General features: G+C 48.1%; 1 long non-coding RNA gene across 1 annotated transcript in view; it reads right to left on the reverse strand.

The window, feature by feature from the left end:
- LOC140395285 (uncharacterized) overlaps window positions 1-23,426 on the reverse strand; it is a 56,888-nt gene extending 33,462 nt beyond the window's left edge. The window contains exon 1 of the long non-coding RNA XR_011936150.1: window positions 23,309-23,426. This is a non-coding gene — a long non-coding RNA (uncharacterized lncRNA). The remainder of the gene's footprint in view (window positions 1-23,308) is intronic.
- Between the last annotated feature and the right edge of the window lie 1,435 nt (window positions 23,427-24,861).

The raw sequence follows: 24,861 nt of genomic DNA on the forward strand, positions 1-24,861 counted from the left end.
TAGAATCCCTGGGACCTTATCCAGCACCACCTCCTCCACCAACCTGGCCAGCATCCTCAACACATATTGTTCATTCCTTCCACACCCTCTGGCAGCCCCACGATTTGCAGGTTCGCCACCTGCACTGTTTTGCTGCTCCTCCACCTTCACCCTCAACGAATTTCATATGTCCCCCAGGACCTCCGCCTCCAAGGACATGATCCGATCGCTCTGATCGGCACCACCTCCACCTCTCATATCGTCGCCCCCTTGTGCCTCAAGTCCATCAGTCCTCGCAGAGGTGCTACTGCTCTCTCAATGGCCTTTCAACCAGTCACCATGCATCTCCTTCCTTTGCTGGCGAAATTTGTCTTTGATGAAGGCCATCTGGCGACAGCCCTTCCTCCACCATTCTCACAATTGTTGCTGTGCCACAGGTCCCCTCCAATTCCTTAGCCAGGTCTTTAACTGTTTTTTGCATGGTGTGGTAGTTAGTAGACGCGCCAATCTTGGGGAGAACCTCACCCTCTACACCTGCACAGCTTTACTGCCAGAACTACCCCACTAATGGGTATAAAGTGCCTAAACTGGCACCTTCGAACCGGAGCTGCCCTGTGTGTGACCGCTCACTCCGTGTCCGCCACCGGATTTCCTTTTTAAAAAAATATATTTATTAAAGTTTTTTAACACAATTTTTCTCCCTTACAAACAATAACCCCCCCCCCCCCCCCCCACAACTCGTAACAAAAAAAAAACGAGAAAGCGCGCAGAGCAAGATATATACATGGCAAAATGATATATTTACACAGCTTTGTACACTGGCCCTCACCCGTACGTGCCAGTTTCCCCAACCCTTCATGTTATCTCTTGCTCATCCACCCTCCCAGGCAGTCCCCTCTTCTCCCCCCTCCCCCCCCTCCGCCCCTCTTCTCCCCCCCTCCCCCCCCCTCCCAGGACGTCCCCTTCACAAACCCCCCCCCCAAGGTTGCTGCTGCTGCTGACCGACCTTCCTTAACGCTCCGCGAGATAGTCTAGGAACGGTTGCCACCGCCTGTAGAACCCCTGCGCAGACCCTCTCAAGGCAAACTTAATCCTCTCCAACTTCATGAACCCAGCCATATAATTTATCCAGGCCTCCAGGCTGGGTGGCTTCGCCTCCTTCCACATTAGCAAGATCCTTTGCCGGGCTACTAGGGACGCAAAGGCCAGAATGCCGGCCTCTTTCACCTCCTGCACTCCCGGTTCGTCCACTACTCCAAATATTGCTAGCCCCCAGCTTGGCTTGACCCGGACTTTCACCACCTGAGATATTGCTCCCGCCACTCCTTTCCAGAACCCCTCCAGTGCCGGGCATGACCAAAACATATGGACATGGTTCGCCGGGCTCCCTGAGCACCTTCCACATCTGTCCTCTACCACAAAGAACCTACTCAACCTCGCCCCCGTCAAGTGCGCTCTGTGGACCACCTTACATTGTATCAGGCTGAGCCTCGCCACCGGATTTCCGAGAGTGACTTCTTAACAACGATGTGGAGATGCCGACGTTGGACTGGGGTGGGCACAGTAAGCAGTCTTACACCAGATTAAAGTCCCAACAGGTTTATTTGGAATCACTAGCTTTCGGAGCTTAGATCCTTCATCAGGTGAGTGACTCATCTGATGAAGGAGCTCCACTCCAAAAGCTAATGATTGCAAATAAACCTGTTGGATTTTAACCTGATTCTTAACAACATCAAAGGCAGCATTTGACCAAGTGTGGATTTTTTTTTCTCTTTTATAAATTTAGAGTGCCCAATTAATTTTTTCCAATTAATAGCAATTTAGCGTGGTTCCCCTACCCTGCACATCTTTGGGTTGTGGGGGCGAAACCCAAGCAAACACAGGGAGAATGTGCAAACTCCACACAGATAATGACCCAGAGCCAGGATCGAACCTGAGACCTTGGCACCGTGAGGCAGCAATGCTAACCACTGCACCACCGTGCTGACTGACCAAGTGTGGATTAAGGAACTCTAGCAATATTGAAACCAGTGGGCATTGGAGGGAAAAATTTACACTGGTTGGAGTCGTAGCTCGCACAAAGAAAGATTGTTATAACCTTCAAGAGACCTGTATGGTTGGAGCAATCTTTCCCTGTGGGTCATAAGACTCGTAGAATTATACAGCACAGGAAAAGCCCTTTGGTACATCGCGTCAGTGCCGGTCAACCACAACCACCTAACCATTCTCATCCCATTTTACAGCACTTGGCCCATACCCTAGTATGCCCTGGGATTGCAAGTGCACATCTAAATACTCCTTCAATAGTCTGAGGGTCTCTGCCTCCACCAACCTTTCAGGCAGCGAATTCCAAACTTCCATCATCTGGGTAAAAATGTTTTTTCTCGCATCCCTCTAAACCTCCTAACCCGTACCTTAAATCTATGCCCCCTGATCATTGACCTCTACACTGTTGTGGGAAAAATCAACCACTTCAAGAGTCAGACTTGCTGTGATCAGATAAGTGCAGTTTTATTGTTACACAAAGCTTCGGGAGAAAGCGTATGTACCCCGCGGTACAGTAGCCAGCCTTTCTCCCAGTTTGAATGGCAGTCATTCATTTTATACTTTGGGTTTACAATGAGCCCAGATACAAAACAATTATCACCTTGTTATCTTTAAACATTTTATAGATTGTACATCGCTATCACAATGAGCTCAGATACAAAACAATTACCCTGTTATCTTTAAACATTTTATAGATTGTACATCGCTATCACAATGTGCCCAGATACAAAACAATTATCACCTTGTTATCTTTAAACAGCCACTTCGGGTTCACAATGAGCCCAGATACAAAACAATTATCACCTTGTTATCTTTAAACATTTTATAGATTGTACATCGCTATCACAATGAGCTCAGATACAAAACAATTATCACCTTTTTATCTTTAAGCATTTTATAGATTGTACATCACTATCACAATGAGCTCAGATACAAAACAATTATCAACTTGTTATCTTTAAACAGCCACTTCGGGTTCACAATGAGCCCAGATACAAAACAATTATCACCTTGTTATCTTTAAACATTTTATAGATTGTACATCGCTATCACAATGAGCTCAGATACAAAACAATTATCACCTTTTTATCTTTAAGCATTTTATAGATTGTACATCGCTATCACAATGAGCTCAGATACAAAACAATTATCAACTTGTTATCTTTAAACAGCCACTTCAGGTTCTCAATGAGCCCAGATACAAAACAATTATCACCTTGTTATCTTTAAACATTTTGTAGATTGTACATCGCTATTTGTAAGCATTTTGCCATTTACACATGGCCACAGTCAAAGAGGTCCAACAGGCCACAGGCAGCAGGAAGGTAGTATCGATTGTCCCTTTGTTTTAGGAAATGGCCCAAGACATTCGTATTAGCATATCATTGTGTACACCTTGGCTGAAGTCAGCTTTATTCAAATGGTGTCCCGCATTTACGTATTTCTTAATTTCCTTTGTCCTGGATCTGTTCCTATCTGTCCTACTGGCAACCCGCTGGACTCCAGGCATCAGTTATGTCTGCTTTATTCTCTGTGTCTCCATCTTGTGTGTCAGGCAGCCATCTTCTGTGCCAAGTGCCCTTTTGAACCATTTCCCATTTCAACCCCTCCTTTTGGTCCGGGCTGTTGTCGCCCCAACAGCCCCGTAGACCAACACCACGGTACCTCTCATAGGTATAGGTCCACAACTTCCCGTCTTTCTCCGCATCTCCTGGAGTCTTCTGGGAATATCGTGGTTTCGTTAAGGGTGACACTGGCTCCTGTCACGACCTTTGTTACGGTATTACAGCAGAAATTTAGACACCCAAAGCTAAGGCAGCACACCAGTGTGACCGATATGAACATGACCAGTCCGTGTATTAAATAGGGTCCCCAGGTATTTCCCACTAGCCACTCTAGCCAGCTACTTCCTTTTGTGGGACCCTGTCTGAAGTTATCCAGTTGTTCCCTGATATTGTGAATGGCTTCTGTAATATTATAGGATTCGTCTATAACATGGGTTATACATTTATCTCCTATGATTGTACACACTCCCCCTTGTTGGGCTAACTGGTAGTCTACTGCATTCCGTGTCTGTTGTGCATATAATCTGAGTTCAGCCATTTCTTGGTTGACAGCCTCTAGCGCTTTTGAGGTACTGCTTCCCAAGATTGTTAATCCACAACAATTACATTTCTGTTCTTAGCACTAATCACTCCTGCTGCTCCCCCCAGAGATAGATTCCCAAGGAACCCGTACCCCAGGGATGATCCTAATGTAACCGGGGTTTCCCAATCAGCGCAGAATTCCTTGCTGATAGCCCGGGTCACTATTCTTCTCCGAATATGTCCCTTCTGAGGGCATGGTACGGTGAGTGGTCCTATGGTTCCCACTGCAAAAAGGCCTGGGAGATGTAGTGTTTCTGTCACGTACGTTCCATTGAAGAGGAAGACGTATCCCTCCTTTGCCCGGTAGCATGTAGTGTCCTGATTATGAGTTTGCCTGTATTCCCAATTTTTTGGTTCCCCTGACTCCCTGTTGGATTCCACCACCTGGTAAGTATCAAATGGGTATGTCCATGTGGCTGAGCTTACGTGACTCCCATTGCACTGCCCGTCATGAGCTGTCTTCCTGCGGTTATGTTCAGGCATTTCAGTTCATTGCAGGTGCAAGTAAACTGCCCTTTATTAACCCGACAATGCTGGCGGATGCACTGCATCTGTATGCAGGAATTATTTGTGGGGACCAGGGCATAGGCACATCCCCATCCCTGCCCTGTGAAACAAAGCGGATAGCTTGCTGTATCTTGACCAGCTTTCTCTCCCTCCTTTTGGAGCTCCCGGCCCCCAGAGTCGGTGGGATTTACAAGTTTCACACATCTCCCCTGTATCCCCTTTTTATGCTTTCCGATTTCTCCCTTACAGGGTGCACCTGATGTATCAACTATATATAAATTGCTCGGGATCCACCCAGGGGTGGCTACAAATAGGGCTTCTACCGACTGTGCTAAATGGGTAGCATACAGTTCGATTCCCGTGTAAGTTTATGTGGGCTTTGTAAAATAGATTATCCTCTAGCCCAGTCAAATTTACAGCCGCGACAACGCAAAGTATCATAATCACACCCGTGGTTCCACACATTTTTACAACGAGCAAGTATCAATTCTAACACTATAGTTTATAATCTGTCTATGCTTGGTTGCAGAACTGTTCTACACTTTCCGAGTACACTGATCCTTCGCCCGCGGTCTCCTGTGTTTGGGGGAAAGCAATCGGATTAGTTCATTCATGTTCAAGTTTATACAATTTTAGCTGGGTCTAGTGCTTCCATGTTCCCTTCCCTCTTATGTCAATACAGGCACAGGTGTCTCCACTAATTATGACTTCATATGGCCCATTTCATTTTGGGGCAAATCCTGGCTTAACAGGTAGTGTTTTTATTAGGACGCGACTTCCCGCTGCTGGGACATCAGGGAATATTTCAAGCTCCCTTTGTGTGTCTTTTTGTTCCTGATTGTCTTTTACGAATTTGCGCATCCCTTTTAGCTGGGTGCTCAGTTCCGAAACATATCTCCTGATTCTGTCTTTTAGCAGACCTACATTGGTCCCACCTGTTATGATGCTTTCTGGTAATTGCATCGCCCGTCCTGTCATTAGCTCATAAGGGGTTAATCCGGTTGTCCGGTTTGTAGTAGCTCTTAGCCTCATTAGTATAGTGGGCAACACCTCTGTCCACATTTTTCCCGATGTTTGCATGGCTTTAGCTAATGTATTCTTAAGTGTTCTATTCGTACGTTCTGTCATGATATTCAAACACACACATCATGATAGACACACCAACAGACAAATCAGAACACACAACACCACAACCAATCACAGACAAGGACAGAGACAGTATAAAAGGACAAACACGACACCTGGTGGCCAGTAGAGCTGGAGACCAGGACAAGGACAGACCTGTTACACTACACACTCAGGGAAACACCACGTGCAGAGTATCCAGAACGAATTGTATATAGAAGTTGAAATAAAATTGTACCAAATACAACTGTGTTGGTTCATCTGTGCATCAGAGCACCCAACACCACATGGTACAGGAGTGGATCGATACCTGCCGGCATACCTCAGTGTACAGAGACAACCAGCAGTACCCAGGCAAGATGTATTGGCTCCCGGTTCCGCAGCCGTTCCAGTGCCACGGCGATCTCTGCGAAAACTGGCGGCGATTCCGGCAAGCGTTTGAATTGTTCCTGGTGGCAGCTGAACTCAAAGACCTGGATGATAATGAAAAAATTGAATTTCTCCTCACCATCGCCGGTGCAAGAGCAAAAGAAATCTTCACACGGTTCAGGTTCTTCAGGAGGAAACAAAGGTACGATTACCAGGCAGTCCTGGACAAATTCGCCAAGTACTGTGAGGAAAACGCACTCCAATCGGCAAGTAAAGGTAAGAAAAGCGGCAGTACTCACCTCGTGGCCGGGATCCCGGAGGCCGAATTCCCAGAGGCCGAAATCCCGGGCCTAAGAGAGAGTTGGGTCGAGGTCGGCGGGCATCTTGCTAAAGGTATCACGCTAGCACAGTTGCGCGAGCAGTGCGCAGAACCGGAAGTTTCGTTTGCGCATGCGCGAGACGCTGCGCATGCGCAGTCAAGAAAACGGCCATCGGTAAAGGAACAGCGATCTGCGCATGCGCAGTCGCTTCCTACGTGCTACATACCGAGCGTCAGGATGTCAGAGGCCCCAGACCGCACCAATTTAAATGGGAAACGTCCCAAATCCAATTTAAAAGGGAAACGTCCTAAATCAAAAAAACAAAAATCTGTTAAAGCTGTAAAACGACCTTCCCTCACCTGGAATGACAGCACATTGCCGCAAATTGACCCAGGAGATGAATTTGACCTCCGAAGAACCCTGCAACAAGCAGTTACCTACGCACAAGCCGATGATTCCAACCTCGAATACTTCGATACCGATCTTTACATTTCTTCTGGACCTCGCGAGCCCAATGACAGCTCCATGGTCCTAGACGACTACGACTCGGACGAACCTTTCGTGTTGCACATTGGCGACCCTCACATTGAATCCGACGCAGATGCGGATTCATTTTTCGGATTTGAAGATCTTCAACCCAGCAGATATGACGTCCCAACTTATCAGTGCCGGATGATGCCGCAGCCTGAAATTAACAGACAGGGAGCGGTGCAAGCACACGGAGAGCGGCCTGCTGCCGCACAGAGCATGGTCCACGTCCCGCTCAGCGTTCCCGACTCTGTGAAAGAAGACATGCAAGACTCCAGAGCGCAGTCCTTGCATGAACAAGAAGTGACTCCAGAGTCACAAGCCTCCACAGCAAGCTCGTGGACAGACTCCACGATAGAAGGAATGCAAGACTCCAGAGCGCAGTCCTTGCGCGAACAAGAAGTGACTCCAGTGTCACAAGCCTCCACAGCAAGCTCGTGGAAAGACTCCACAATTGCAGAAACGCAAGACTCCAGAGCGCAGTCCTTGCATGAACAAAAAGTGACTCCAGAGTCACAAGCCTCCACAGCGAGCTCGTGGACAGACTCCACAATTGCAGATACGCAAGACTCCAGAGCGCAGTCCTTGCACGAACAAGAAGTGACTCCAGTGTCACAAGCCTCCACAGCAAGCTCGTGGACAGACTCCACAATTGCAGAAACGCAAGACTCCAGAGCGCAGTCCTTGCACAAACAAGAAGTGACTCCAGTGTCACAAGCCTCCACAGCAAGCTCGTGGACAGACTCCACAATTGCAGAAATGCAAGACTACAGAGCGCAGTCCTTGCACGAACAAGAAGTGACTCCAGTGTCACAAGCCTCCACAGAGAGCTCGTGGACAGCCTCCATGATAGAAGAAACGCTTGACTCCGATGCGCAGTCCTTGCAGGAACAAGACCATGAGGGTCTAGCAACCTCTCCTGACCAACCAGCGGCAGACGATGCAAGTCTGCCATGCTCACGTGAACAGCAAGAAGGCTATAACAGCCTACCATGCTCCACTGCACAGCAGCATGACCATGACGGTCTCTCATGCTACAATGAAGGGCACAGCGCTGATGACTGTTCAAGCCCAACTGAAGACAAGCCAAAGGAATCTCCTCTTCCAAGCCCGAAGGAAAAAGGTTTATGCGCTGACCTTCAGGATCATTATAGCCGAACAGAGATTAATAATGCTGCACGGTCACAGAAGGATGCTGAGGATTTGCTAAAGAAATTACTTGTATGTTTAACTTGCAAGGAGCAGACTGAGAATTGCCAGTGTTTTAGTACGGATAAAAAAAATGGACAAGACATTGATCCTCAGTTAATGGAAATAACACAACCTGAATCATACCTACAGCAGGGACAAATGTCTCCCTTCAACACAACACCGCGAAGTCCCAACTTCGGAGACCAGCAGTTAGAAGAGTAATGACTCTTCAAACCTTGAGGGGAACATTAACTGCATTGAATCTATACACACTGATAAATGAGCAGAACATTGGAGCAAGAATCCTGAGGACACCGACATCGAGTAGCCAGATAAAGAACTTAAAACCCGCAGCAGTTTCAAGTGAACCAAGTGTGCTTTCCACTAATGGTGAAGATGCAGATAAGGTCGACCCGATTATCCATTGTACCACACTAACCCCAGTGATTAAGCAGTTATGTCTGGGGAGTATAATGTGGGCAATTGAGAACAGTAAAAGAGAGACTGTGACTATGCCAGTCCCAGCAAAATCAGACCCAGAGACTATGAAGGCATGTACATTAGACAAAGATACATATGAGGTAACTGAGAAGAAAATTGAAATGGAATGTTCTTTGGAAAATAGTACAATGTCGATAGAAACATTGGATCCTATATTCGAGACCATACATATGGGAGAATTTGGGGGTAATAAACAAGGTTCTGCAATGTCTGGGGGAAGATTTAAAATTCCAAAGAAGAAAAGCCCAAATGAAGGACAACGGCAAGACAATGACAGTCCACCGACATGGTGTGCACCACCAGATGAAAACTCTGACAATTTACCCAACCCTAGTGAACAGCAAGCTGCTAATAAGGATCTATCCACGGGATGTGAGACGAGTGACGACAGCATCCCACTTCCCATGCAAAAGGTGCAAGGTGACAGACCTCACCTAGTGCGTACAGAGGCACTCGACGATCACGGTGGGACCACTGACGACTGCGGTGGCGCCGCACCGCTTCCACCCTCGATGGCCCGAGCCTCTCCACTGGTCGGTGCATTCCTGCATGTTCCGACTCCAGAAGTGCAGCTTCAGGGAATCTCGGCTGCCTCCAGTGAACCTGTTGGGACTCCAGATGGGGAGCAGCCAAATGCCGACTCTGATTCGCGTACGCCAGACTTTGCTCCGGACGGGCAGTGTCGCGGCCTCGGTGATGGCACGCTCAGGGTGACGGCGGATGCCACGGCGACAGGGAATGGATCGCGTGGCAGTCACACTGGGTCAGCAGTGGCGACAAGCACCGGCGGTCCAAGACGGATACACCAATTCGCGCCATTGCCAGACGTTGATGCGAGCAGCAATTCTCTCTCCAAGGCGACATGCTTCGATGTTTCTCTGCGGAGTCGCCCTTCCAGCACAGCATGTGGCCGGAACCAGCGTGCACGGTCTGGCCGACTTCAACATCTGGCACATTCATCGCCTTGCATGATATTAGTGATGGTGCCTTTTCAATGGCAACGACCCATCAGCTACAAGATGCCGTCCAGCGGCACCACCACAAACATAAAAAGAAAAAAGACTCCACCTCGTTCCTGGTTATGCATGGCGGATGGATTGGTGCGTAGGCGCAATCGGCGAGCCTTGCGCCGCCTTCCACGCTCACAACTGAACCGTACACACACGCCGGATCCTCCACTGGTTCCCAAGGATGACTTTGTGGAGCTGCCACAGATCATGCCCCTTCCATCGCCACCCGTGGCCAGGCTTGCACATCAGCTGGTGGTTCTTGACCCACCCTTGAGGTGGTCAACCCGAATTCGTCGCACACCTATTAGACTGGACTTATAACACTGCTCATACGTTTAAACGTTAAACACTGCTGTATTATAACCTGTTGTTATTTTATCGTTCCAGATATCGTTTGACCGGACCACTAGTCAAAGCTTTTTTGCATTCATGTTTTGTTACGGTACAACCTCATTAGCATGACGCACCCAACATCGCCCCATGTATATAGTTACGTCGTATGCACATGCTGTAAATAACACACACACACACTCTTAGATGCACACACGACACGATTATATTTATAACCAAGTAGGCACATATCTTTGTAAAAAAGGGGGATGTCATGATATTCAAACACACACATCATGATAGACACACCAACAGACAAATCAGAACACACAACACCACAACCAATCACAGACAAGGACAGGGACAGTATAAAAGGACAAACACGACACCTGGTGGCCAGTAGAGCTGGAGACCAGGACAAGGACAGACCTGTTACACTACACACTCAGGGAGACACAACGTGCAGAGTATCCAGAACGAATTGTATATAGAAGTTGAAATAAAATAGAGTTGTACCAAATACAACTGTGTTGGTTCATCTGTGCATCAGAGCACCCAACACCACACGTTCCACCATCCCAGAACTCTGTGGATGATAGGGGATATGGAATTTTTGTTTTATCCCCATCAGCTTACATACTGTTTTCATCACTTTCCCAGTGAAGTGTGGCCCCTGGTCCAAATCAATTTGTAGGGGCACTCCCCATCTAGGGATTACTTCCTCTGCCAATATTCTGGCTACTGTGGTAGCAGTACAATTTCTGGTAGGGAATGCTTCTACCCACCGGGTGAATCGGTCTATGATGACCAGACAATACGTTTTTCCATGGGATTGTGGTAATGGCCCTGTGAAATCCATTTGCAGGTGTTCCCAGGGTCCCTTGGGTCTGGGTTAGTGTCCCATTTTAATTTTGATGGGTTTACCAGGGTTGTGTTGTGCACATATCACGCATCGGTGGCAGTGTCGGGCTACATCTCTTCCCATCCCTTTCCACCACCATTCTCTTCCTAAGCTGGTTATCATGGCCTCTCTACCCACATGCGAGAGCCCATGGTGTAATTCCAATAGGGTGTTCTGTATGCATTCCAGTGCTATCACCTTATCCTCTCGTCTCCAAACATTATCAGCCCCTTTGGCTGCACCCTGCGCTTCCCATCTCTCGCTCTCCTCACTTGGGATGTTCTCCTGTAATTCCCTAATATCTATATCTTCTTCTACTGGTTCTGTAGCTGCTCTTGGTAGCTCGCTAACCGTGTTTTTGTTCTAGAGCCAGTTGTGCTGCTGCATCAGCTGCTTGGTTTCCTTTGAAATTCAACCAATCCAGGTTATCTCTTCCTGGCTCCTTCTGGTGCGCTTTAATTTTGATTACTGCGGCTTCTCGGGGTTTATCACTGGCTTTTAATAGTGACTTAATTCTTTGCTGATGTTTGATAGGGGTTCCGCCAGTTGTTATGAACCCTCTCCTTCCCCATGTTGTCATGTAATCATGTATAATTCCAAATGCATATCGGCTATCCGTGTATATGTTCACGGTTTTTCCCTCAGATAACTCTCGTGCCTGTGTGAGCGCCACTAGTTCAGCTACTTGCGCGGATTGACCTCCGTCAATCCTTCCTGACCTTATGGTTTCTAACTTATCATTCACTACTGCCCACCCTGTCCGGGGTGATCCTTCCACATATTTTCGTGACCCATCTACAAAGAGGGTCTCCTCAGCTGTTGTTAACGATGTGTCTTTTATTCTACCTTCTCCTTCATCTCTGTCTACATCTCCACAGGTGTATGGCTCTCCTGTATCTAAAATCCCTTCTGCTGGATTCTCCCCTATATCTCTTACTATTACTATGGACTTGCTTGGGGGTAGGAGGACAGCTTCCCACTTGGCCCTCCTTTTTACCCTTGTGAGTGGGGGCTGCAGACAGTCAGCCCTGCTGACCTCGGAGGTTCCGTGATTCCTCCGGTTCTGTGGTGGTCCTGGATCGGGTTGGGGGTCTCCCATGCTTCTCCCAACACACTGCCTCTGAGTGTCCATACTTATTACAGTGGTTGCAATGCTTCCCACTGTCTCCTGGTCTGTCTCCTTCCTGTGGGGCCCCGCAATCCCTCGCATGGTGCCCTTGCCGGCCACAATTGTGGCAGGTCAGTTTCGGCTTGGCCCAGTTCCCGTTACTGGGGGTTGCTACTCTTTCTGGTCTTGCTCTGACCTGGAACGTCTCCTCTACCTGTACCCCGCTAGCCCACTCTACCAACTCGTCGTAATCCTGGGACATAATCACTCCCATTTTTAGGATAGCCTGGTGGGCACTAGAGAGTCCATCTTTAAAACCTTGGATGAACGCCCGATCCCCACGGCATGGGTTCCCTTACCCACGTTCCCCTTTCTGCTGTCTTGTGGGAGTGATCTTGCTCCAGTTAGTGGGAGCGTTCCCTAACACTCTCTGGATTTCCATTTTAAATTGGGCGAAGGGGTCCTGCTGTGCATCTATCTCTGCTGTTAAAGCGACGGCATGTGTCCACCGTCCCCCGTTATAATCCTGGGCTGCAGGAGTGGCGGGTCCGCCAGCTACCTGCCTCCACTTATCTGCTGGACAGGCTGCCCTGACCAGCTGGTGTACGTCTCTTAGGTGTAACTGGTGTCCAACCCAGATTGTGTCTAATTCTTCCCAGAATTTGGTGTTTGCGCTTCTAGGTTGTAATTTGCCCAGGGAAGCCATTATCTGCTGTCTCTCACCTGGGGTAAAGGGTTTATAATTCGCTTTTGGCTGCGCCTCTGTTCCCCCTTGGGTTACTGGCGCTAAATTGTATTCTAACGCACCCCACCCTGCCGGAGGGGCAGTTGGCCCCTGCTGTGTGGGCTCGTAAGGGGGTAGGGGATCAGTTTCCCCTCTCCCTTGTTATTCTCTCAGCACGTGGTTGTGTTTCTCCAGTTCCCTTACTCTAGATTCTAATTCCCTGATCTTCTCTTTGTCTTCCTTCCACTTTTCAGTAGAGGTGCCTACTTGTTCAATTAGTCCTGCTAACTGATGTACTAACATTATCCCTATCTTTTTAGTCTTGTTTCTCTTTTCTTTGTCTAACCAACCCCTCTGTTGTTCTAAGGTCTGGGAAGTGTCCCAGCCGTCCTTCTTCATCTTTTTTATCAGCACTTGTCTGTCTGTCATATATGTCTCGATAAGAGAACCTGCAGATCCCCTTTTTATATCATTGTCTGCCATCTCGCAGACTTCAATACCCCCTGTTACTATGAGTAAAGTGTGCTCTCTACTGGAGGGACTTCACTACCCCCCAGCCACTATTACTGTTCCAGCGCCGCGCTAACGCTACCGTCTCTCAGGGTTTGACTTATACTCACAGTGTCCACTATTACCACATCGGCAACGTGCTTCTCCACCGGAGTTCGGCTCTAGGTCAGAGTTGATCAGCTCCTTTTCCGCACCACTAATAAGACATTGGACAGCCCAGTACCCAACTTATGCTCTACTTTCATACAAGAACTCTGCGTTTGTTCGCCACTACAGAGTTCGGGGTTAGCCGATTTCTGCCACTTGTGCTTCACAATCCTTAGTGCCTTTGGTGCCTCAATACCCACTTCAAATCCTGACCTTCGCGTGGGAGATTCCTCCTCTTGACAGCCAGTCTAAGGCTGGGCGTTTGGGGCAGCACTACCTTGTCCGTTTGTTGATCAGCACAAGCCACAAATCCTTAATACTATCAGCAGTTTGTACCAAATCTTTTTTTTTAACTTTTATTCTCCTCCATTTTCACATTTTCTCCCACATTTACATCCATCAACAATAAACAATAATCAGCAAGATATGTCAGTCCCCATAATAACAACGGTCCCATCTACCCACCAACCCCCAAACCTCAACCCGCATGTTTACATAAACAAATGACAAAAAGAAATCAGGGATTACCCGTAGTCACCCTTAATCTTACACAGCTCCCATCCCCCCACCCCAGGTCTCCAGCTCCACCCGTCCACTGCCTCTTGTAAAACTCCTCCCCCTACCCTTGGTTCCTTCCCCCCCCAACTTTCCACCCCGGCTAGACCACTCGGACCCTGTTCTGCCAGGCTCCGATGGCCGCAGCCCCTCCCCCCACCTCACTCCCGTTCACTGGCCGGCTTAAACCGGCCAGCGTGGAGACCCCCGCCCGGGTCCCTTTCCCACTTGCCCGGCCCCAGGAAAGCCCAAAGATCCCCTTTTAGCACACAAACCCCGCCTATCCACCTACACCCCAAAGAACTCCCATTTCGAGTAAAAGTCCCGTCCCTTCCCTCGTCCAAATATATACCACCCTGGCTCCTTTAATCTCTACACCCGTGCACAGTGATACAAAAAATAAGTAAATACAGTCATGAGGTTACATCGGCAAATGGCCATTCCTCAATTTGTCAGTTCTGCCACAGTCCTTCTGCTTTCGCAAACTCCTCCGCTGCTTCCGCCGTTCCAAAATAAAAGTCCCTGAGCTTGTAAGTCACCCTCAGCTTCGCTGGATATACAATGCCGCACTGCACCTTGCTAATGTACAGTGCCCTCTTCACCCGTTGAAGGCAGCCCGCCTCCTTGCCAGCTCCACCGTAAAGTCCTGGTATACACGTATACCAGCTCCAGCCCACTGCACCACCCGCTTCTGCTTGGCCCAGCTCAGGACCTTCTCCTTCACCCTGCACCTACGGAAGCAGAGTCACTGCCCTTGGCGGCTCACTCGCCTTTGGTACAGGCCTCCACGACCGATGAGCCCGATCCAGTTCATATCGGGAGGGGTCCTCCCCCTCCCCCAGTAGTTTTGCCAGCATCGCGGCAAAATACTCAGTCGGCTTCGGTCCTTCAACTCCTTCGGGCAGCCCCACAATCCTCAGGTTCTGTCGCCTGGATCTATTTTCCAGGTCTTCCATTTTTCCTCGTAGATCCTTGTTAGTATCCATCACATTCCGCATCTCTTTCCACATCGAGGCAAGTTGACCACCGTGCTGCAATAACGTCGCCTCCACTTCCTTCAGCGCCTCCCCTTGCTCTCGCATCTCCGCCACTGAGGGAAACCGCCTCCTCCACCAGCACACTCAAAACCTCCCTCATCTCCTTCCTCACCGTCTCCATGCATTTTGCAATCTGCGCCATCTGCTTTTCAAATTCCGCAGCCATCACCTTGGTTATTTCTTCAGCCGTAAGCAGTGCGGCCTTCCCTGGTGCTCCAGCCTCCATTTTTCCTGGTGACACCGCAGTGACCTTACCACTCCCCGACGGACCTCCAGCTGGTTTTTTCCGGCCGTTTTTTTGCTCACCCTCGACATTTTTCTTTGGGGTTTTTTTCCCTCCTGTGTCTTCTCAGTGCCTCCTCCGTGCCTTCTCCCTGCTTCTGCCGCCTCCGTGGACCCTGGGACCGGGCTTAAAGCCCCGAAATTGCCGTTCCCGAGCGGGGGCTCTCCATTGTGCGGCCGCCTCCCGCCCGCCGTCACCGGAAGTCAGTTTGTACCAAATCTGATCTATTATCATGTCACTATACAGTCAAGAGTTATATCACTATGCTTATCACTATAGGTACCTTATTTTAAACTGCACCTTTTGATCTGTCTGACTCCTGCAGATTCGAAACGATCTTTACCCCGGCTTTCCGATCGAGGCCTTCGATCGGAACTCACCAGAAGTAAGAGGGTACCATGCCAGACTACGCCAATATGTTGTGGGCAAAATCAACCACTTCAAGTGTCAGACTTGCTGTGATCAGATAAATGCAGTTTTATTGTTACACAAAGCTTCGGGAGAAAGCGTATGTACCCCACGGTACGGTAGCCAGCCTTTCTCCCGGTTTGAATGGCAGTCATTCATTTTATACTTTGGGTTCACAATGAGCCCAGATACAAAACAATTATCACCTTGTTATCTTTAAACATTTTATAGATTGTACATCGCTATTTGTAAGCATTTTGCCATTTACACATGGTTATAGTTAAAGAGGTCCAACAGGCCACAGGCAGCAGGAAAGTAGTCTCGATTGTCCCTTTGTTTTAGGAAATGGCCCAAGACATTCGTATTAGCATATCATTGTGTACACCTTGGCTGAAGTCAGCTTTATTCAAGTGGTGTCCCGCATTTATGTGTTTCTTAATCTTCCTTTGTCCTGGATCTGTTCCTATTTGTCCTACTGGCACCCCGCTGGACTCCAGGCATCAGTTATGTCTGCTCTATTCTGTGTCTCCATCTTGTGTGTCAGGCAGCCATCTTCTGTGCCAAGTGCTCTTTTGAACCATTTCCCACTTCAACACTAAGGGAAAGGTTTGTTCCTGTCTACTCTATGTATGCCCCTCAATTTTATACATCTCAATCATGTCCCCCCTCAGTCTCCCCTGCTCCAGGGAAAACAATGCCAAGTCTATTGCATTTGCTGCTCCTAATTGTTGGATCTCTGTGTCTATTCATATACCTGTAACACCGTACCATATACCAAATAAGAGATTCAAAACTGGCTTATTGGGTTAAAGGCAATTTGCCACTTTTATTTTGTCAGCTTCTGGTGTCTATTGGTAAGTTTCAATTTTCACACAAGTACAGAATTTAGGATGTTCCGACTAGCCCTGCAGCAAGCTAATCAGAATGATTGTCTTTCGCAAATACAGATGGTTGAATTCAAAATACAATGACAGCTCGTAGTAATTTCTTCAAATCAAGATACACAGTACAAAAGGACTGCGCAGTTTAAAAGAGAATAAAATAGCGATTTTGCAAAGCAAGAGGATAGAATAGGTTTCAGAGGACAGGTTGAATTGATTCTAGAATGGCTTTCCATCCTGATACCTGAAAATTAAGAAGATTACTATCTATAAAGTTCTGGCCACTTTACAACTGTGATTGGGTTTAAATAATTTATAATTCATCTAATTCTGAAAAGCTTTCTCAGCAAAGATTCTTTCCATGGGGTGATTCATGGTTACCATGGATATGGAACTGGATCTTATCCCAGCTCTCTAACACAGAGGTTTTTCTGTCAGTTCGGCCTTGCAAACTCTTGCAGTTTTCTTATCTGATCCTTTCACAAGCAGTCAGTATTTTCTGCTGTCATGGTTAATATATGGCTTTTAACAGTATAATGTCACTAAATCATTTCTTACTTTAAACTTTATTACCTATAGGAAAAGTAGATTTCTATCAATGCCCCTCAATTTTATACATCGCAATCATGTCCCCCCTCAGTCACCTCTGCTCCAAGGAAAACAATACCAATTCTCTTGCATTTGCTGCTTCCCGCGCGGTCTACTCTACATTGGAGAGACTAAACACAGACTGGGTGACCGCTTTGCAGAACACCTTCAGTCTGTCCGCAAGCAGGGCCCAGACCTTCCTGTCACTGCCGTTTCAACTCACCATCCTGCTCTCATGTCCACATGTACTTGGGCTGCTGCAATGTTCCAGTGAAGCCCAACGCAAACTGGAGGGACAGTAACTCATCTTCTGATTCGACATGTTACAGCCTTCCGGACTTAACATTGAGTTCAACAATTTCCGATTGTGAACTCTCTCCTCCACTTTCACCCTATTTCTATCAATTTATTGTAATCCATTGATCTGTTTTTCCCTCACCATTGTTCCCCCTCCCTCCACTGTACTTGGGCCAAAGTTGGCCTTTAACACACTGCAGACCTTTCTTCTGCCATTCACACATTCTAATCTCTTTCGGGGCCACTGTCAGCACCTTTCTTAGCTTTAATCACCCCCAATTTGCATTCCCTTTGCCTTCTGTCCAATACATCTTTGTCAATCTCCACCTATCGCTGGCCCCCTATCCAGCTCCATCCCCACCCCCTCACCACAGTATAAATCTGATCCCATTTCCAGTTCTCTCCAGCTTTGACAAAGAGTCATCCAGACCCAAAACATTCGCTTTCTTCTCTCTCTACAAATGCTGTCAGACCTGCTGAGATTATCCAGTATTTTCTGTTTTTGTTTCAGATTCCAACATCTGCAGTAATTTGCTTTTATCTAACCAATCACTCTTCATAACTAAAACTCTCCAGCCAGGCAACATCCTGGTAAATCTCCTCTGCACCTTTTCCAATGCTATCACATCCCCCCTATAATGTGGATTCCGGCGCTGCACACAATACTATCGTTGTGACCTAACCAACGTTTTATACAATTCCAGCATAACATCCCTACTCTTAAACTCTATGCCTCTGCTAATAAAAACAAATATACCATATGCCTTCTTAACCGTGATATCTACCTACTCTGCTACCTTAAGGGTCAGGTGTATATGCAAACTAAAATCCCTCTGATCCTCGATGCGTCCCAGGGTCCTGCCGTGTATCTCACATTCCCTTTCCTTCTTTGTCCTGCCCAAGTTAAGGCTATCCTCCTCACTATTCACCACCTATTCAATTTCACTGAATACGAGCTCCCCCCGCTAAGGGGGGGCAGGGGAGCCCTAGATCATTCATGGTTAAGTTCTTTATAAAATCGGTCAGATAAGGAACCAACAGAGCAGACCCGACTGGGATCTGATGTATATTGTAAATACCTTTACATTCCGATACACCAAGTTTTGTTTTTTGTTATCTTGGTTCGGACTTGTTTGTGGTCTACAAAACTGGTGACGATGATACACACTGGATTACTGTCGATGCTGCAACACCATTTTTTTCAATATGCCTTTGGAGGATTGGACATGTTTGACGCAAGCTTAGATAGAGGATTGGACACAATTTGCAGAATGCATGCGTTAATTTTTCTGGGCGAGCACAAGTTCCGATGATGATCGACAGACAGTAATATTACTGACTGGCTATGGGGCACATACTAATGGACTGATTAAAAGCCTAACATATCCTGCAGCTCCAGGCACTTTAAGACTTTTGAACAATTGGTAACCCAAGTGGCACAACACTTCAATCCTCAACTGTCTGTAATAGTGCTGAGATACTGCTTCTATATGGCAGAGAAGACCCCTGGAGAGTCCGTAACCGTGTTTTTGACAAGGCTTCGAAAAATAGCCATATTATGTGAATACGGAACTTCCCTTTCTGTTTGGTCTGCGGTGTAAATAACATGGCTACACAAAGTTGCTAGCCGAACCGTCCCTAGACTTTCAGGCTGTTCAAATTTCTCTTTTCCGCGAAAGCGCTGAGCGAGGCACGCAGGAGATCGAGGAGATAGAGGTTAACACCCCAGGGTGCGCCCTCACCCGGCGAACGCCCCCCTTCCTCCCCTCCCAGGACTGATAGCCTGCCCTGGACCAAGTACTGTAGAGGCCAGGATTGTTGGCCAAAGACCGAGTTGCCCCGGTGGGGTGCCTTCCTGGAGTTTCTCGAGGGGGAACCAGAATGTGGGAACCAAAGGGAGAATAAGACAAGTCAGCCAGCGATCCAGACGCCCCAGTCAAGGCAGGCGCTAGCCACATGCTCACACTTTCCACCTGGACCAGCCAGAGGAGGAGTGTATGCAGCTGAATTATGTTACGGCAATCCGAGTGGCCCCCATTAAGATAACTGTGCAGGTTAATGGCTTCCATCAGACATTAGAGCTAGACACGGGAGCTGCAGTTACCGTTGCTGGAAAGCAAACTTTTGACATGATTAACCGTAGGATCTGAGGGACACTGAGGCAAGATTAGCAACGTTAACTGGTGAACCGTTGGCCATTGCGGGAACCACTGTGACTCTAATGGTTTATGGACAACATTCAGTGCATCTCCCATTGATCATAGTCAAAGACACAACCCCAGCCTATTAGGCTGTGATTGACTAAAGTGCCTACATCTGGCCTGGCAACAAATTTTCCAAATGGGATCCGGGGGCCAGTACCAAGTGCTCGGAAAATACCTTGAGGTTTTTAAGCCTGCTAAGGAAAATAAAGGGTGCATGGCAAAAATTTAGGTCGACTCAGATGAACAACCACGATATTTCAGAGCCCGCACAGTCCCTTACGCTTTATTAGTGAAAGGCGAGGCGGAACCGAGGATCATCGGGTCGATTGAATGGTGCCGGTGGTCCCGGTGCTCAAACCTGATAAGACGGTCAGATTGTGTGGGGACTATAAAGTAGTGGCCAGAGAATGACATTTCCGTACAAGGGAGAATCTAACCATCTCCTCTTGACATCCAACAATGTTACAATCACTGAATCATGTACCATCAACACCCTGGGGGTTACCATTGACCAGAAACTGAACTGGAGCTGCCATATAAATACTGTGGCTAAGTAGCAGGTCAGAGGCTGGGAAATCTGAGGTGAGTAACTCACCTCCTGACTCCCTAAAGCCTGTCCACCATCTGCAAGATACAAGTGAGGATTGTGGTGAAATACTCTTCACTTGCCTGGATAAGTGCAGCTCCAGCAACACTCAAGAAACTTGACACTGTTGTACCTGTAAAACCTCAGATACTTTCGACCAGTTTACTTACTCAAAGTTTTACCCAGGTGCCTTTATTTGCAAGATGAACAAAGAACAAAACATATTCACGGTTCAACATAATTTTATTCACTATTCTCGGTACCGCCGAATATCCGGTACCGGAGATACCCGGAGGAAACCCGCGCACACACGGGGAGAACGTGCGGACTCCGCACAGACAGTGACCCAGCCGGGAATCGAACCTGGGACCCTGGAGCTGTGAAGCAATGGGACATAGGAGTCCCAGGTCCTGATTCTCTTATGGTTGGCTTGCAGGTTCATCTGGCAGTTAGGAAGGCAAATGCAATGTTAGCTTTCATGTCGAGAGGACTAGAATACAAGAGCAGGGATGTACTGTTGAGGCTATATAGGGCTCTGGTCAGACTCCATTTGGAATATAATGGTCTTGTATCCCCCACTGTAGAAATATATCATCGGCATACAAAGACACTATGCTCCACACCCCACCTCACTATTCCCTTCCATTTATCTGAACATCTCAGCGCAATGACCAAGGACTCTATCGCCAGCACAAACAGGAGGGGGGACATGGGACATCCCCCTGCCTCGTTCCCCTATGTAACCAAAATTACCCCAAATTCATCTCATTTGTGCATACACTTGCCTTCAGTTCCCTACATAACAATTTGACCCACGACACAAACTTAGACCCAAATCCCAAACCTCTCCAACACTCTCCAACACTGCAAACAAAGAACTCCATTCTGCACAGTCAAATGCTTTCTCCGCATACAACTTTTTATAAAACTCCTCAAACGCCTTGTTCACCTGCTCCGGCACCACCACCAGCACCCCTGCCCCATCCCGGACTTTAACAACCTCTCGTGCAGCCACCTGCCGGTGGAGCTGGCCCGCCAGCAAGTGACTGGCCTTCTCCCCATATTCATATACCACCCCTTCACCCGTCTTAACTGTCGAACCGCCTACCCTGTGGACAGAAGGTCGAACTGTACCCACAATTCCTTTCTCCTCCGCAGATGCCCCGGGTGGGATCCGCTGCACGCTTCCCATCCACTTTCAAGATTTTCTCCACCTGCCCCTGCCGCTCCTCTCTTGCCTCTCTGTCCACCTGAGCCTTAAATGAAATGATCTCATCCCTTACCACCACCTTCAGCGCCTATCAGACCACCAATGGCAAGATTGCACCTTCCCAGAAACCCCCCCCCCAGCCACATCCTCTCGAAACCACTTCTCTCTGCATTCTCCCCATCCCCCCACCATTCACACCTCCCAAGCCCATCGAAACCTGTCCACACAAGTTCCGAGGGCCACGACCCCTTGCCCCACCTCCCTCCTGTTCACTAACCAACTTGTATTTGCTAATGAGGTGACCCTGCCAGAGCCCCCTCCCCCCACATGCTCCATGGGGCGGCACGGTGGCACAGTGCTTAGCACTACTGTCTTACAGCTTCAGAGACCCGAGTTCAATTCCAGCATCGAGTGACTGTCTATGTGAAGTTTGCACTTTCTCCCTGTGTCTGCATGGGTTTCCTCCGGGTGATCTGGTTTCCTCCCACAGTCCAAAGATGTGCAGATTAGGTGGACTGGCCATGCTAAATTGCCCCTTAGTGCACAAAAGGTTAGGAGGGGTTACTGGGTTATGGGGATAGGGTGGAGGCATGGGCTTAAGTAGGGTGCTTTTTCCAAGGGGCTGGTGCAGACTCGATGGGCCAAATTACCTCTTTCTGCTCTGTAAATTCTATGATTCTATGATTCAATGATTCAATACCGAAAAACCAATGTAAAGACTCCCCCTGCACCCAGTCCTTCCGAACAACCCAATGTAATAGGTTCCCAAACAAAGGGAAACAAATCCCAACATATTACCCTAATATCCCAAAACCAGCCCCTCCCAACCATAACATGAAGAAAAACAAAGTCCAAACTCCGTCCAGAACCCAGTCTTTCAGCCTTCACAAACGCCTCCGCCTCCTCCGCTATCTCTAAGTAATAGTCCCTGGAGTTGCGTGTAACTCTTACCTTCGCCAGGTAGACCACCCCAAACCGCATGTTTCTCTTGTGCAACATTGCCTTCACCCTATCAAAGGCCGCCCACTGTCTTGCCAGCTCCGCCATGAGATCTTGGTATGTTTGAATACCACCGCCTTCCCACCTCACCTCTCGATTCTGCTTCGCCGATCTCAGCATTTTCTCCTTCACATGGTAGCCAAGAAAGCAGACTACCACAGCTCTTGGTGCTTCATTCGCCTTTGTCTTTGGCCGGAGCAACCGGTGACCCCTATCCCAGTTCATAGAGGGATTTGGGATTTGGGTTTATTGTCACATGTAGAGGTATAGTGAAAAATATTGTTCTGGTACCGTCCAGACAGATCGTTCCACCCATGAAAAACATAGGACATACATAAATACACAATGTGAATTCCTTTGGATATATTTCAGTCCCTAAGAAAAGCATATGTTCACAAAAGTGGGCAAGTCCAGGCATTTCTTTGAGATCTGCCAAGGAGCCAATGTGAACATCCAGGGCTGCAGAGGCTTGTCAGTAGTGGGATCATGAACAAGTAACACACGAATGTCATTATTTACATTATGTATCTATCGTATGCCAATTCAAATTTCTAACATCCGCAGTATTAGGCTTTTGTGATGTGAAATCTGCCAGTCTTTTAAAAAGACAAAGATGTATCAACGCCAACCCCCAGAGCTGGGTAGAGGGGCTCAGTGAATAATTGATGCTGGAACTTGTGCATCAATGTTAGTTTGCCATCTAACACACTATAAAAGGTGATTGTTCCAGCCTCAAAATCCAAATATACTCCTACTTTGGTGGGGTTTGCAGTGTTTAAATAATTTACTTTTGCCTTATGAAATACTGAAAGCTCACCTTCGACTGAGTAAAGACACCAAGACTTACTATTCATTCCAAACTCAGATTCTTTTCCATGGCCTTTACGGACTATGCTCCTGTAGCTCACTCCAATTCCCCACCATATGTTATATTCTGTGATCTTCACCTCCCAATATGAACTTCCAGTAGCCAGACCCTCAGTACAGAGGACCTGCTCGTAATATTCAAACCTATCTGGATTGTCCAGACACAAAGTCTGCTGGCCAGATCCCGACACGGATGTGGGACTGCACACAATATCTGGGTATGCTGTGTTTTCATTCAGAGTTGGAATCCAGCCATCTGTGAATGAAAGAATAGAAGGAATGGTAGATTGTAAATTCATATTGCTCCTTTCAACACACTCCACACTTCACAGCCACAACTTAATTTTATTGTTGATTTTTAGGCACACATAGCAGCCTGTTCATATAGGGAGCTGGATTCTCCGATTCTGCGGCTATATCCGCAGGATCCGTCTGGTCTTACAACCAAAACGGCGGCACCGCTCCCGCACTTATGCTCCGCCCAGTGGGAGGCTAGCAGCTACGCCATGTAAAGTCCCCGGCTTTACCTGCCGATACAGATGCAGAATGGCGATAAACATGGCGGCGGCTGCGTGCTGATTGGCCTGCCAAAAACTGCATCCCTGTAACCCCTCTTGCCACCCCCCAGACCACCACCCACCAGTTCCCCCCAGCCCCCGCAGAAGCCGGCGGAATGGCTCTCCCCCCCCCCGACTGTGGCGGCGCTAGACACAGTCCCCAGCCGCCACGTCAGGTTTACGAAAAGTGAGAGGACACGTGTCCCACGCCGTCGGGAAGTCGGCCCATCGGGGGCGGAGAATTGGGGGAGGGCCTCAGGTGACGGCCTGAGGCTGTCCCAACGGCGTGCAGTACGCTGTTTTTGAGGGGGTGGAGCATCGGAAAATCGGCACCGCCCCCGATTTCAGTGTAAAAATAGATTCTCTGGCCGATCGGCGAACGCAATTTCAGCGTCGACGATCGGAGAAACCCGCCCAGGATCTTTCCTGTCCAGCTGAGAACAAGGACATGTGGAATCAATTTAATCTCTCATCTCATAAATTACTTTTGACAATGTGGCACTTTCCCAGCTTGATGCTACGACAGCAGGAGAACTTACTCACTCTTCAAATAGTGCAGTGGGATCCTCCACATCTAGTCAAGAGGATGTAGGGATAACCTAGCCCAACATCTCATCTGATGCCACCTCTGACAGTTCAGTACTCCTGCAGCCTCCAACCCCGCCCCCCCACCCCCCCCCCCCCCTTCCGCCCCCGCCGAACCCACCCCCGCCACCTCAATCTCCACAGTACACCGAAGAGTCCAGCAAGACCACTCAAGGTTGTCTGGTGTGAGGCCCATGCACACAACCTTCTAATAAGAATTCCAGTGGCTTTTAATAAGCTGACCAGTAGTGAATCGTGATTGGATCATTTGAGCACAAATGCCAAATACTTGCAAATGCTGGCAATCTGCAATAAAAACAGAAAATGCTGGAAGTACTCAACAGGTCAGGCAGTGGAGAAA

Source organism: Scyliorhinus torazame, chromosome 18 (assembly GCF_047496885.1).
Source record: "Scyliorhinus torazame isolate Kashiwa2021f chromosome 18, sScyTor2.1, whole genome shotgun sequence".
Taxonomy (NCBI): Eukaryota; Metazoa; Chordata; class Chondrichthyes; order Carcharhiniformes; family Scyliorhinidae; genus Scyliorhinus; species Scyliorhinus torazame.